The sequence below is a fragment of the Cornus florida genome, unplaced genomic scaffold, assembly GCF_030987335.1.
Source record: "Cornus florida cultivar Cherokee Brave unplaced genomic scaffold, ASM3098733v1 CherokeeBrave_3.0.0_Hap2_Chr05, whole genome shotgun sequence".
In the NCBI taxonomy this organism is placed as follows: domain Eukaryota; kingdom Viridiplantae; phylum Streptophyta; class Magnoliopsida; order Cornales; family Cornaceae; genus Cornus; species Cornus florida.
Window position 1 is genome coordinate 86993356 of NW_026775575.1, and position 12670 is coordinate 87006025.

Sequence of the window (12670 nt, forward strand, 5' to 3'; positions counted from 1 at the left end):
GAGAAGACATAGTTGAAGAGAAGAATTAGATAGGGGGAGAAGAGGAAGGAGGCGGCTCCAAAATGTTTTGGAGCCGGCTCAAAGTTCTTTGGAGGTGGCTCCAAGTGAGTTGGAGCCGGCTCCAACTTGTTTGGAGCCGGTTCCTTCAAGGTTTTCCCAGTTTTTGATGTTTCGGCGACCATTTGGGCTACGAGGGTTGGATTTTGGAGATTTCAGATCCTGTTAGAAGGTATAATTGGGGTTTTTAGTATGTTTTAATGCCATATTAAATTTTCCAAGGGTTGGTTAACGTGGATTAAAACACTGGTGTTTATAGTAAAACAATGCATAAATTGTTAGATGCAAATCTGGTTACCGTTTTTAGAGATGTAGAGGTTTAATTGCCTATGATCTAATTTAGCAGATTACTATGGATGGTTACACCATGTTGATCATGGAACAGGGGTAAGAATAGGTATGCTTAAGCTTTAATTACTGCTAGCTACGGACTAACTGACATATAGAATTTAACTTGTTTCAGTTAGTGTTGGTTTGGTGTAAAAGGAAGCATGTGAATTGGTATATTCTGTTGTGCAATTTTGGGAATTAAATTGATGTTTATATGTATGACGTGTGTGATCAATTACTGGAACTTAGTTACTCTGTTATGCTTAATGGGAACCTTGTTGCTAAATATACAGTATTGTTTCTTATAAACTTACTGAATATCTTGGAATGGTTTAAAGTGAGCATGTTAATTATGATAATATTATTAGTATGCTCATAGTGAATTACAGAATGGATTATACCTGTTCTCCGTGTTTTAATCTTATTGGAGAATCATGTATTGGTATAATAGAACAAGCATGTTATACACATATACTGGTTATACATGTGATGGACTCTTGTTATTTTTGTTATGGATTAGTTAGTATGTACATATATATATATATTTGTATTACCATCTACTGGATGGATGGATTGTATGCACCGGTATGGGACGGTGGCATACTAGGAACGGCTCAGTTCAAAACACTGAAACCTACTTATATTGGGGATGGATTAGTTCAAATACTAAGTCCTACCTATATTGAAATAAGATGGATTAACGACAAAAGTTAAGTCTTACTTATAACTAGGTGTCAGGCCAATAAACTTTTTGAATGACACACTTGGAACGGACTTTATATATTTATGTTATGGTACCGTGATATGAGCTCGAGTCTCAGAGTCGACGGTTAAGGAGCGTATATGCAGTAGGATGCATAGCTGGCTATGATGGTTAGATGTGTACCCTGCTAGGTTTAGGTAGTCATGCCCACCTCAGGTGCGTTTTGCATGGTGCCTACTAGTCAGGTTGAGACGGGCCTGTAGTCCAGTGAGAGTCCTGTAGTGTGATTATATATAAATATATATATATCTACAGACTATTTAGTTATTGTTGAGTTGGTTAGACTGTATATGCATATCGAGTCTCTGCTTGGATTGTAGTAGGTTAGAACTTGTTTATGGGCCTGACCCACCTCTATTTTTCAGGTACTCGTTAGTTCCAAACTTAGACTTAATCGTGCTGAGCAGAGACTACTACTCACTCTTCCGCCGACGTAGGACTTTTCTCCATGGTTTTTTCTGGATGATCTTTAAGTAGCTTTCATTTCAGTGTGGATTATTAAGGGTCCATTAGAGATGGATCCCCGAGTTGTATTAGAATTGGAGAAGTTGGATGTATCAGATTAATACTTTATTTATAAAAATTTTATTATGAGGTTTTCAGTTTTGGGTTTATCATTCTAGTTTCTTTTCAGTAATTTATTTATTCCTATTTTCTTACTTATATTCTGTGTTCAATTATTGCTAATTGGTTTGATATCCTCGGGTAATTGGGCGTGAGTCTGGCCAACCTGTATCCGGAAATCCGGGGGTATCACAATCCTATAGTGTGTATTTATATCTATATAGACTACTTTAGTTATTACCGAGCTATCTAGGATGTATCTGCGTATCGGATTTCTGTATGGATTGTACTAGGATATAACTTGCATGTGGGCCTGACCCACTCTTATTTTTCAGGTGTTCGTCAGTTCCAGGCTTAGAGCTTGATCGTGCTGAGCAGATACAGCCACTCACTCCTCCGACTATGTAGGATTTTCTTTCATGTTTTAGTTTTGGATTTCGTTTCCGTAATTTACTTTTTGTTGGGATTTTTAGGGGTCCACTAGATGGATTCCTGAGTTGTACGGATATTGAAAAGTTTAAATTATATTAATCTATTTTTTGGAGGATTTTAATATTTAGAACTCTTTTCAGCTTTTATTATTTTATTTATTAATTCATTTTCTGTATTTCGTGTTCAATTACATATTAATTGTTTGGTGTCCCTCGGATCTGTACTCGGACTTGATCACCCGTGACTCTAGAATCGAGGGGTATCACACATACCCATAAATCATTCTTCCTTTTTCAATCCCGTATATTTGCCTCGACAATCTTAAGGTGTTATTTGATAGGAAGTAAATACGTGGCTGCGTAAATATTTTTAGAAAGTTGGCGTACAATATTACAAAGTGGATAATGAAACAATGTTAATTAGAGGGTTTTTTTTCCGACCATTGTATCGTATTATGGTATGTCTCCCATTTAGATTTATGCACGAACATGAGTTTTATATATGTTAAAATGCTTACATATGGTATTAACATGATGCATAAATTTAATTTATGAAAAGAAAGTTGTTGCATTCTAGACTTTTTTATTTTCTAATTTACTAAAAGAGAAGTCTAGAATTTAAATTAGAATACAATGCAGAGGAATGAGTTGACAAGGCCAGATATGTTACATTGGATAAAATGATTACTGATGTGTGTGTGTGTGTGTGTGTGTGTGTGTGTGTGTGTGTGTGTGTGTATATATATATATATATATATATATATATATATATATATATAGTTATATTTATACGATTCATCATCCATAAGTGTTGGTCTCAAAGACCCAAATCAATTATGAATGCTTTGTATTTTGAATTACACACGAAACAGTTCATTTGAAGGCTCCAAAATGGTGTTCTAAACTCAAAAACTCACTATATGGTGTAGCGAATTATGATATTCAGTACATTGTGGGGGTGTGTTCTGTCAGAGCATTTTGTTGTTATATCATATGTTACGAAGAATTTGATGATTCACCATTGACTATTAATTCTATAATAGTGAATGAGTTATTTTTTTTGTGGGGGTAAGTGTAGCTTCTTAAAGTTATAAGATTTATCATGTTTGTAAAACATTGAAGGTTTGATTATTTGTGCGAAGTACGAGTACTCTAACTTAGAGCATGTAAATTGCAAAGCTTGAGAATGCTTGTGCAAAGTTACGAGACAAGAAAATATTGAAAAGGAATGTCTCTTAGACTTCTAAGAAAAAAAAGTATAATTTTGAAGAGGAATATCTCTTGGACTTCTAAGAAAAAGAAGTATATGTTACATAATTTACGTTACTAGAAATAGTACACAAAGAAGATTGAATGGCTGAGAATTCTGACTAAATAATAATAATAATAATAATAAGGTTGTGGCCACAACTGGTACTATCTATTTCTTTGCATTATGGTTGTTATACGAAAGTATAAAGTACAAAAAAATTCTATCGACACATTTGTTTGACAAATGAGAACGTCAAACGACTAAATTAAATATGATATTTTAGAAGTCATGACTTAGTAAATTCTTTTATGGAAATCTCAAGATCTAGTGAAAAAATGCATCTAGTGAAATGAGAGCTGAAACCCTATTCTTAAAAAAAAATCACCAGTAATGGTAACCCGACTTTGTTCTAGAACATCACTAGTTCCAATGTTTAATGGGTAATAACAAGTTATTATAAGTGATTGTTTAAACACTGATTATACTATGAATGTCCCTTCTAGGATGTTCAGTGTAGACTGCTACATTTTGAGGATGAGTTATATACTATTAAAGAAGTTCAAAATTTTGAAATTTCTATAATAGTAGGGACACATATTGGAACTTCTTCTATATGAACATAAGAAGTGGTGCCGCTTCTAGCAAGGGTTATTAGGGTTTACTCTTGTAAATGTTCATGAAACTAGGATGAGCACATGGCCATAATAGCGCTAAAGAAAATATGAACATCTTATAGAAACTGGATAGAATCATGTGTGTGGTATTTCCGGTTTTAATATTAAGGAGACTTGGTTTAAGTTAAGGCCACCATTGTTCTTCATTAAAACTTTGAAATACTTACACTAATTGAATGTTTAAATTGAAAGATACATTCTTGTATGAGTGATAATATTACATCGACTGGATACTTAATATATTACAATATAGTGGGGGATTGTTGAATATATTGTAATATATATATATATATATATATATATATACACACACACACACACACACACACATAATAACTACCATACTTCTAGAAGGTGGTTATTGAAGATGGTACGTGACTTTTGGTTTGCACCTTCTGAATAGGTTACAACCATTCAGATGATACGTGACTTCCGATTTGCACTTTTTGGAAGTCTATAAATAGCGATTGGTGCTGCAAATTCTGGATTCACTCTTTTCTGTTCTCTTTATTGTATCTAATTATAACAGTTTCAACGAGTGTTTAGGGAATTCCTTCAGTATTGTTAACTGCAGGAATTAAGCCTTTGTTGTATCCTAGAGGTGTTTTGCTATGAAACCCAATATCAAACTCTTTGAGGATGGGGACAAATAACACTTTAAGGATAGTGACTACACGCCTCAAAGCCACAAATCATTCTTCTTTCTTCAATCCCGTATATTTACCTCAACACGTACGACCAAACTATGGAACCCAATATCAAACTCTTTGAGGGTGGGGACAAATAACACTTTAAGGATAGTGACTACATGCCACAAAGCCACAAATCATTCTTCTTTCTTCAATCCCGTATATTTACCTCAACACGTACGACCAAAACTGATCCACGTTGCATACTCATAAAGAGCAATGCTAATAAGAGAATTCGCCATAAACTTTTCATATTCAACTACTCTATTAAATAGTTTATTAAACTTTTCATAGATTTCAAAAAATTGTCTCAATTAGTAGAGAGCTCACGTCTTTTATTATAAAAAGTTCCGGCTCGTACTCCCCAAAGGAGAGATCTAGAGTTTAAGACTCATTGAAGGCGTTTGGGTGTGTATGGTTACTATCTACCTATAAGAAGAAAAAAAAATTTACAAAAACATCTATACATAATGAATTTTCATTAAATTATTTGTATATTTCTAAATTAATATTTGCAGGTTTGAACTGATATGGATTAAGAAAAAAGAGAATTACAATCAGAGAGGATATTTGCAGGTTCTTTTCTTAATGTTATGGTTTGTTTTGGTGCCAAAAAAAAAAAAAAAAAAAAAAAAAAAAAAAAAAAAAAAAAAAAAAAAACTGATATGGATTAGGAGATATCGTTAAAGTTTTTTGCACAAAATTTATATAATATATATATATATATATATATATTGTTTTTTATTTTTATTTATTTTGATAATATATACACCATATGCAGAATTGCTAAATTGAAAGTTAACTCAGAAATCTTGTTTTTCTAAATTTTATGAATGAAAGAATGATTTGATTTAGGAAGAATATTTTGGTATTTTGAAATAAGAGTTTGGAGGATATTTTGGAACTAAATAATAGTTTTTAATGCATATGTAATTATTTTACCTAACTCGACCAAATTGAAAAATTAACTTTAATAGATTGATTTATTGTTTAAGACTCCTAAATCTACTTAAGTGTAGTTTTCCCTAAAATAAAATAATTTTTGAATAATTTTTTTTAAGGGACCAAAAAATAAAATAAAATATTATTGTGTTGAATAAATTGTCTCTTTTGATCAGATCAAAATAATAAAAATAACCATTTAAAAAATTATCTCTTTTGACATGAAAAAAAAATCCCCAAAAAAATATATTTATTGAAGAAATTATTTATGTTGTCAAGATCCCAAAAAATAAATAATAGTAAAAAATACAAAAGAAAGATCATTAAAAATTTTTATGTCTATTGAATAAATTATCTCTTTTGATAAGACCTAAAAAATAGATTATTTTTATCAAATAAATTATTTCTTTTGACAGTACTCATAAAAAAATTACCAAAAAATAAAGTTACTTCTTTTGACCGAATTGAATAAAAAGTTAATTTTGTTGAATAATCTCTTTTGACTATGGAATAAATTCACTATGGAATAAATTATCCCTTTTGACTTCCAAAAATAAAATTATTGGTACGGAATTAATTACTTTCTTAGAGAGGACCTCCGGAAAATATAAAAAGAAAATAAAAAAAATAGTAAAGAAAGTAAAGAAGATAAAATACTAATAATAATAATAATTAAACTTGTATAAAGGGTAGTTATGACATTATAAATTAAGGAATTGTGCATTAATGAATTCAATGACCTTCTTGTCATTTTCTTTAAAAGAAAATGATAAATGAAGTGTAATTGTAGAAAAGTTGAGTGTGAATATTGTTTCCCTTTAACATTCATGATTTTTAAGACTAATAATAAATTTGAATTAAATGAATTCATTTAAAATTAGGGTTAATTAAGTGCTCAGACATCCCTTCAGATTTGTTTATGTTACAAAAAAAAAAAAAAAAAAAAAAAGAAAAAAAGAAAAAGAAAACGAAAAAAACACTCCTAAACCTCCCCTTTGCTGTTAGTTAATAGTTTAGGAAAGTGAAAAGTCAATTAATTAAAAATATATAATACTAAAACTACCCTTCTCCAATTTAAGTCATTTTAATTTAGACACAAATTTCAACTTAAATTAACTTAGATATATCATTTAAATTTAGGCATAAGCCATGAATCAAAGAAGTAAAGGTGCCATATGTCTAAAAATCTGGAATACACCCATGATTGGGCATCTCACAAAAAATCCAAAAAACAACATATAGTGTTACCAATCTGATTTTGTTCCTGATTTATTCTTTAAATCAATCCAATAAAATTATTATCAAATTGATTAATATTATGAAAATATATTTTTTTTTAAATTAATCAAATGAAATTATTATGAAATTGATTTTGAGTCATGATACACAATTTAGCTTATTAAACCAACAATATAATTGGACGATTACTTAATATATTTTGTATAATGTTCATAATATGGTCATCTTTTTCTCTATTTATTTCTTCTTCTTTTTTTCCTCTGCCTTTCCTCATTTTATGAATTGAATTGAATTGATTGGAAACACTAAGAGCATCTCCGGTGGTTATGTATATATATATATATTTTTGTATAAATCTGACATGTCATAGTAGATTTATACAAAAATTTTGAACTACTTTTCTTTAGCTCCAGTCATTATTTCATACCTTTTGTGTATCTACCAATAACAACCAACTACGTGTCCCCATACCACATAACTTGTAGAAACCTACTTAATATAGAATTGATTAGTTAATGAAATAAGAAAGAGGGAGGAGAAAGGAAATATGATAATGTGGTTGTGTAAAAAAGTTGGGTAAAATAAACAACAATTTTACATATTTGTATATCTTAATAGACTATTGGATATAAAAAAAAAAAAAATTTACACATTATATATGACAATGTATATTTTTCATTTGAACAGACTGCTTGAGATCTCTACCGTGGTAGTGTAACTTAACAAATTGCTGGATATATAAAAAAAAAAATTTACACAATCAAGTACGTTAAGTAGGTTTGTAAAAGTTATGTGGGTCCTGACATAACACATGATTGATTGTTATTGGGGATATATTTTTACACAAAACTTATAAAACAATCACTGGAACTAAAAATAAATAAACCAAATTTTTTGTGTAAATCTATTATGACATATCAGATTTACAAAAAAAAAAATATGCACAACGATTAGAGATGCTCTAATATAATTTCAGAATATGTGTCCACGTCATCTATGGCCTAGTTGGTTTAAACTCATTTATGAACTCATAGATCTCATCTTTACTAATCAAGAGTGGTTTTGGCATTATATATTTTTAATTAATTGACTTTTTAACTTTTTTAATGAATAATTAAAAAAGGGTGGAGAGTTTTAGGCTTTTGTTTTAAAAAAGAATGACTGATAAATAATCTAAAAGTGGGATACATTAATTTTTTTTCTTTCTTTTTTATGTGAGTACTCAGGACCCCTTAAAAACAAGGAACACCTATTAAAGTTAAAAACTGTAAAATAGTAATTGGTTTTAATAACCAAAAAAACAAAAATAGAAATCTATTTTGTGCTCTATCCACGTATCCTTTATAAATGTGCCTGAAAATAAATAAGGCTTGCAATCAATGGAAATAGCAAAATTAAGCTCAATCCAACGCAAACATTTAAGTTCAAAAAGTACATATATACGTGACATACGTCCCCAATTTAATTCAAGCCATAGTTAGAGGGAATATATATATATATATATATAGCGAGAATATAACAATACTAATCAACTCAATCCAACAAAAACTACAGACTATTTCCTTCAAATTTTCACAATCCTGTTATATGCATTGTTTGCTGCTCGATTTATCGCAATTAATCTCTTTGGCCTCTATATGCCTTTTTCTACAAATATATTGTTTACGAAAACTTCAAAAGCTCCCGTCTCCTTCCATAGATCTACAAATTGCAATTCAGATCTTTTCTTTTGGCATAGTTCGTACAGCTTTGTAACAGGATGTAATTGCAATTGATCTGGTGTGATCAAAGGTTCCAACAAACTATTGGCTACCTACAATATTAGAAATATTTAAAAGTACTTCAATTTTTAAGAACAATATCATATATTGTATTGGATTTTTAACCATATATATATATATATAACTAAGTAAATGAAAACGGGTGGACGTTTGTCCATTTACTCAAAAGGTTAAGCTGTTGGGTGTATTGCTGCATACTCATCCATTTATATTCATGTCACTTCTCATTTGAATTCGATGTGGGACAATTCTCCCCTTGTAACATTCTCCCTTACCTGAACTCGCAACGCCTTCATTACGGTCGGGCTACCCTGTTTACACGAGTGACTCATCCAGACGCTTTCTGGGTTGGGCGCTTGGCGTGGGTCCGAATCAAGGCCCGAATCTGATTTATCCATTTATCCAAAAACTTAAGTTGTTGAGTAATACTGCTTACCCAACCATTTATACCCAGGACACTTTCCATCCGATAGGAAACAAGCCTTTCTTGTAACAATTAACTATAGTAACTTTTAACATCACAAACAATTGACTGAATGTAGAGTTGTAATTTTTTTTTTTTTTTTGGCACAAAAAGGACCGGGAGACTTGAGCAATTAATTTCCAACCTGTGTGTAGAAGTAAAATAGGTATCTAAAAGGAAAATTGTTCTTACGAAAAATAAAATAAAATAAAATAGACTAATATGGTCTATCAGTTACTAAATTATTTTTTAATTTAGTATTTATTATGTGCATGCAAAAAAAAAAAAACAAACAAACAAAGTGGGATAAAATATCAAAATTTAAATCAATAGTGATTGTGTAAGGGTTTTACCTTCCATGTAGCATCCAAAGAGGAATTGCTGTCAACGAAAACGGCCCCTATTACGGATTCAACGATATCAGCAAGGACCTTTGGTGCTTTAATCAACCCACTGGAATGCAGAGGATAATCCGAAATTGCATTCATGAATTCGCGAATCTGAACAATTTATTGTATTAATTTCACAAACCAAATATCATTAAAAAAAAAAAAACAAAAAAATTTGAAATAGATCTTTTTTTAATTTTTTAATTAATCCTAAAGAAAGAAATTTAAAAGCATAAGTATACCTGTGTCGTATTAAAAAAAAAAAAAAAAAAAAAAAAAATCTAGACTTACTTGCCCATCAAGTAGGGGTTTCCTGGGCCGTAAATAAAAGTGCAGTTGATGGTTGACCGCCGTGCGTGCGAGTTTCTCCGTATTGACATTAGCAGAACGGAGGCGAGTCAACATTCCCGGCGGCAGATTAGGGTAGAAGAAATAGTGCTCTCTCGCGATAAGGAGATTCAGCATGGCGTCGCCGACAAACTCTAGTCGTTCCTAGGGTGAACAACTTTCTTGGTGGTCATATGAATGATGCGTGAAAGCTTGTTGTAACAAGGTTTTGTCATTGAAACTGTACCCTATTATCTCCTCAACTCCCGCCAGATTCGGAATTGACTCCGTTTCTATAATCGGAGTCGGCTCCTTTGCTTCTTGTTCATCTTCTTGTTCTTGTATATACGAATCTTGTAATGAACTGAGCACTTGTTCTTCGTTGTCTTTCACATTTAACTTTCTTACGATTTCGTTATATGCATTGTTTGCTGCTCTGTTTTTCGCGATTAACCTCTTGGGGCAATATATTCCTTTTCCTAAAAATTCATTATTTACGAAAACCTCAATAGCTCCGGACTCCTTCCATAGATCTACAAATTGCTTTTCACATCTACTCTTCTGACATAGCTCGTTTAGCCTCGTAACAGGATGTAGCTGCAGTTGTTCTGGTGTGATTTTAGGTTTCAGCAAACTCTTGGCCACCTACAATACAAAAATATAAGACAACATCAAGTTTTAATAGCGTAATTCTATAAGGCCTGGTGCGGCCTTATTTTTTATTTATTTATTTTGACAACTATTCATGCCACAAAACTATAACAAACATTGTTCCCAACCGGGCTTCAAATTTTTTTTCAAAATACTCCTACTGTTTCTGTTTTGGCCAAAAACAAAACGCTTAAAAATAAACAAATACCAAACATATAAACAAATACCAAACATATATGAATTACCAAAAAAAAAAGATTTTGAGTGACTAACAATCACATTAATGTGGTCACTTAATTACAAATCAATACTTTAACATATTTAAATGAAACTACTAGAGATCGATACACAAATACATACAATATTTATTCCATAACATGGTATTTCTGTACATGCAAAAAAGTTTACATAAATTAAAATTTAGCCGTTGCATATATGGGATTCTAAATTGCTTTTTAAGAGAGGCAATAGAGACTGTGCAAGAAAAAAAACCTTCCATGTAACATCCAAAGACGAATTGCTGTCAACGAAGACGGCCCCTAATGTGGATTCAACAATATCAGCAACCACTTTTGGTGCATCAATCAAGCCATTGGAATGCAGAGGATAATCCGGAATCGCTTTCATGAAGTCGCGAATCTGAACAAATTTATGATATTTAGTCAAACTAAATCAAGTTGAACTGTGTTGTTCTTTTCTTAAACATGAAATATATATATATTTATATATATATAGATTAGGACTTACTTGTCCGTTAAGTAGAGGTTTATTGTGACGTAAATAATTGTGAAGCCCATGTTTGACTGCGGCACGTGTGAGCTTCTCCGAGTCGACATTGACCGAACGGAGGCGGGTCAACGTTCCCGGCGGTAGATCGGGATACAGGAAGTAGTGCTCTTTGGTGATGAGAAGATTGAGCACGCCGTCACCCAAGAACTCGAGTCGTTCGTAGGATGAACAACTTTCTTCTTCTTCATTATATATATACGAACGATGTGTGAAAGCTTGTTGTAATAAGCTTTTGTCATTAAAACTGTACTCTATGATCTCCTCTATCTCTGTCAGCCTCCGAGACCATTCAGTTTCTGTAGTTCTGGACTCCTTAACTTCTTGTTCTGACAAAGCAAGCTCTTGTATCAATGGAAGAAACGACCCCGTTCCGGCAGTCGAACCCTTTTCATCTCCTTCTTCTTCTACATGACAATCTTTTAATGAAGTGATTATTTTTTCTTCGTTGTTTCCCATGAGACTCACACAATTAAGAAGAAAGAGCTTTGATCTATGCCGCGCGAACTGTAGTTGTATGTATGCGTGTGTGTATATATATATATGTGTGTGTGGTCGTTGATATTGGTGTGAACTGGTGTGATTAATTACACGGCCAAGTTTTTCTTATACAGGAAAAGAGAGATGATACAAAGAAGAGACAGTTGTATGGACTTGTATTTATGGGTATATAAGAGGTAGTTAGAATTTGACGGTTTTTTTTAACAGGAAAAAAAAAAAAGGAAAAAAAAAAAAGAAGGAAAATTGTTTCCTCTAAGATTGGTATGAGAGAGACTTATAATATTGAGAAATATAAATTAAAAATAATAATAAATTTGAACTACGGTTGATGGGTTCTATTAATTAGTATATGCTGTATATCTAAATTTTCAAATTAAGAAAGCCAAAGGAAAAAAAAAAAAGTGAAATCAAAGGGTGATAAAAAGAATATATTTCACGTAAATTGATTTTATTTTCTGGCAATGGTGAAAGGAATAGCTCTATTATTTAATTTTGTTTGATGATAATATATAGTATGATCATATCCAAACCTTTAACTAAATTGGATTAGAATCATCCCATTGATATGATTTCTCATGACCAACTCTAACACCCGTCTCCACAAGGAAATGACGTAGTTCTGTCCTACTTTTATTTTGAAAAGGTCAATGTTCAAAAAAAAAAAAAAAAAAAAAAAAAAAAAATAGAATCATAATTGGAAAATCAGTATGGATAATACATCAGTCCTGTCTTATCAAGACACAATCAGACAGATTGTGTCCTGCGTATTAACGTCTCTCAATAAGAGATTGACACCTTTTTTAAATTTTAAAAAAAATACAAAATATGGGT

General features: G+C 31.4%; 1 pseudogene; it reads right to left on the reverse strand.

Moving 5' to 3' along the window:
• Positions 1–8505: 8505 nt before the first annotated feature.
• Positions 8506–11797, reverse strand: LOC132309623 (ribonuclease 3-like protein 3; annotated as a pseudogene).
• Positions 11798–12670: the final 873 nt, after the last annotated feature.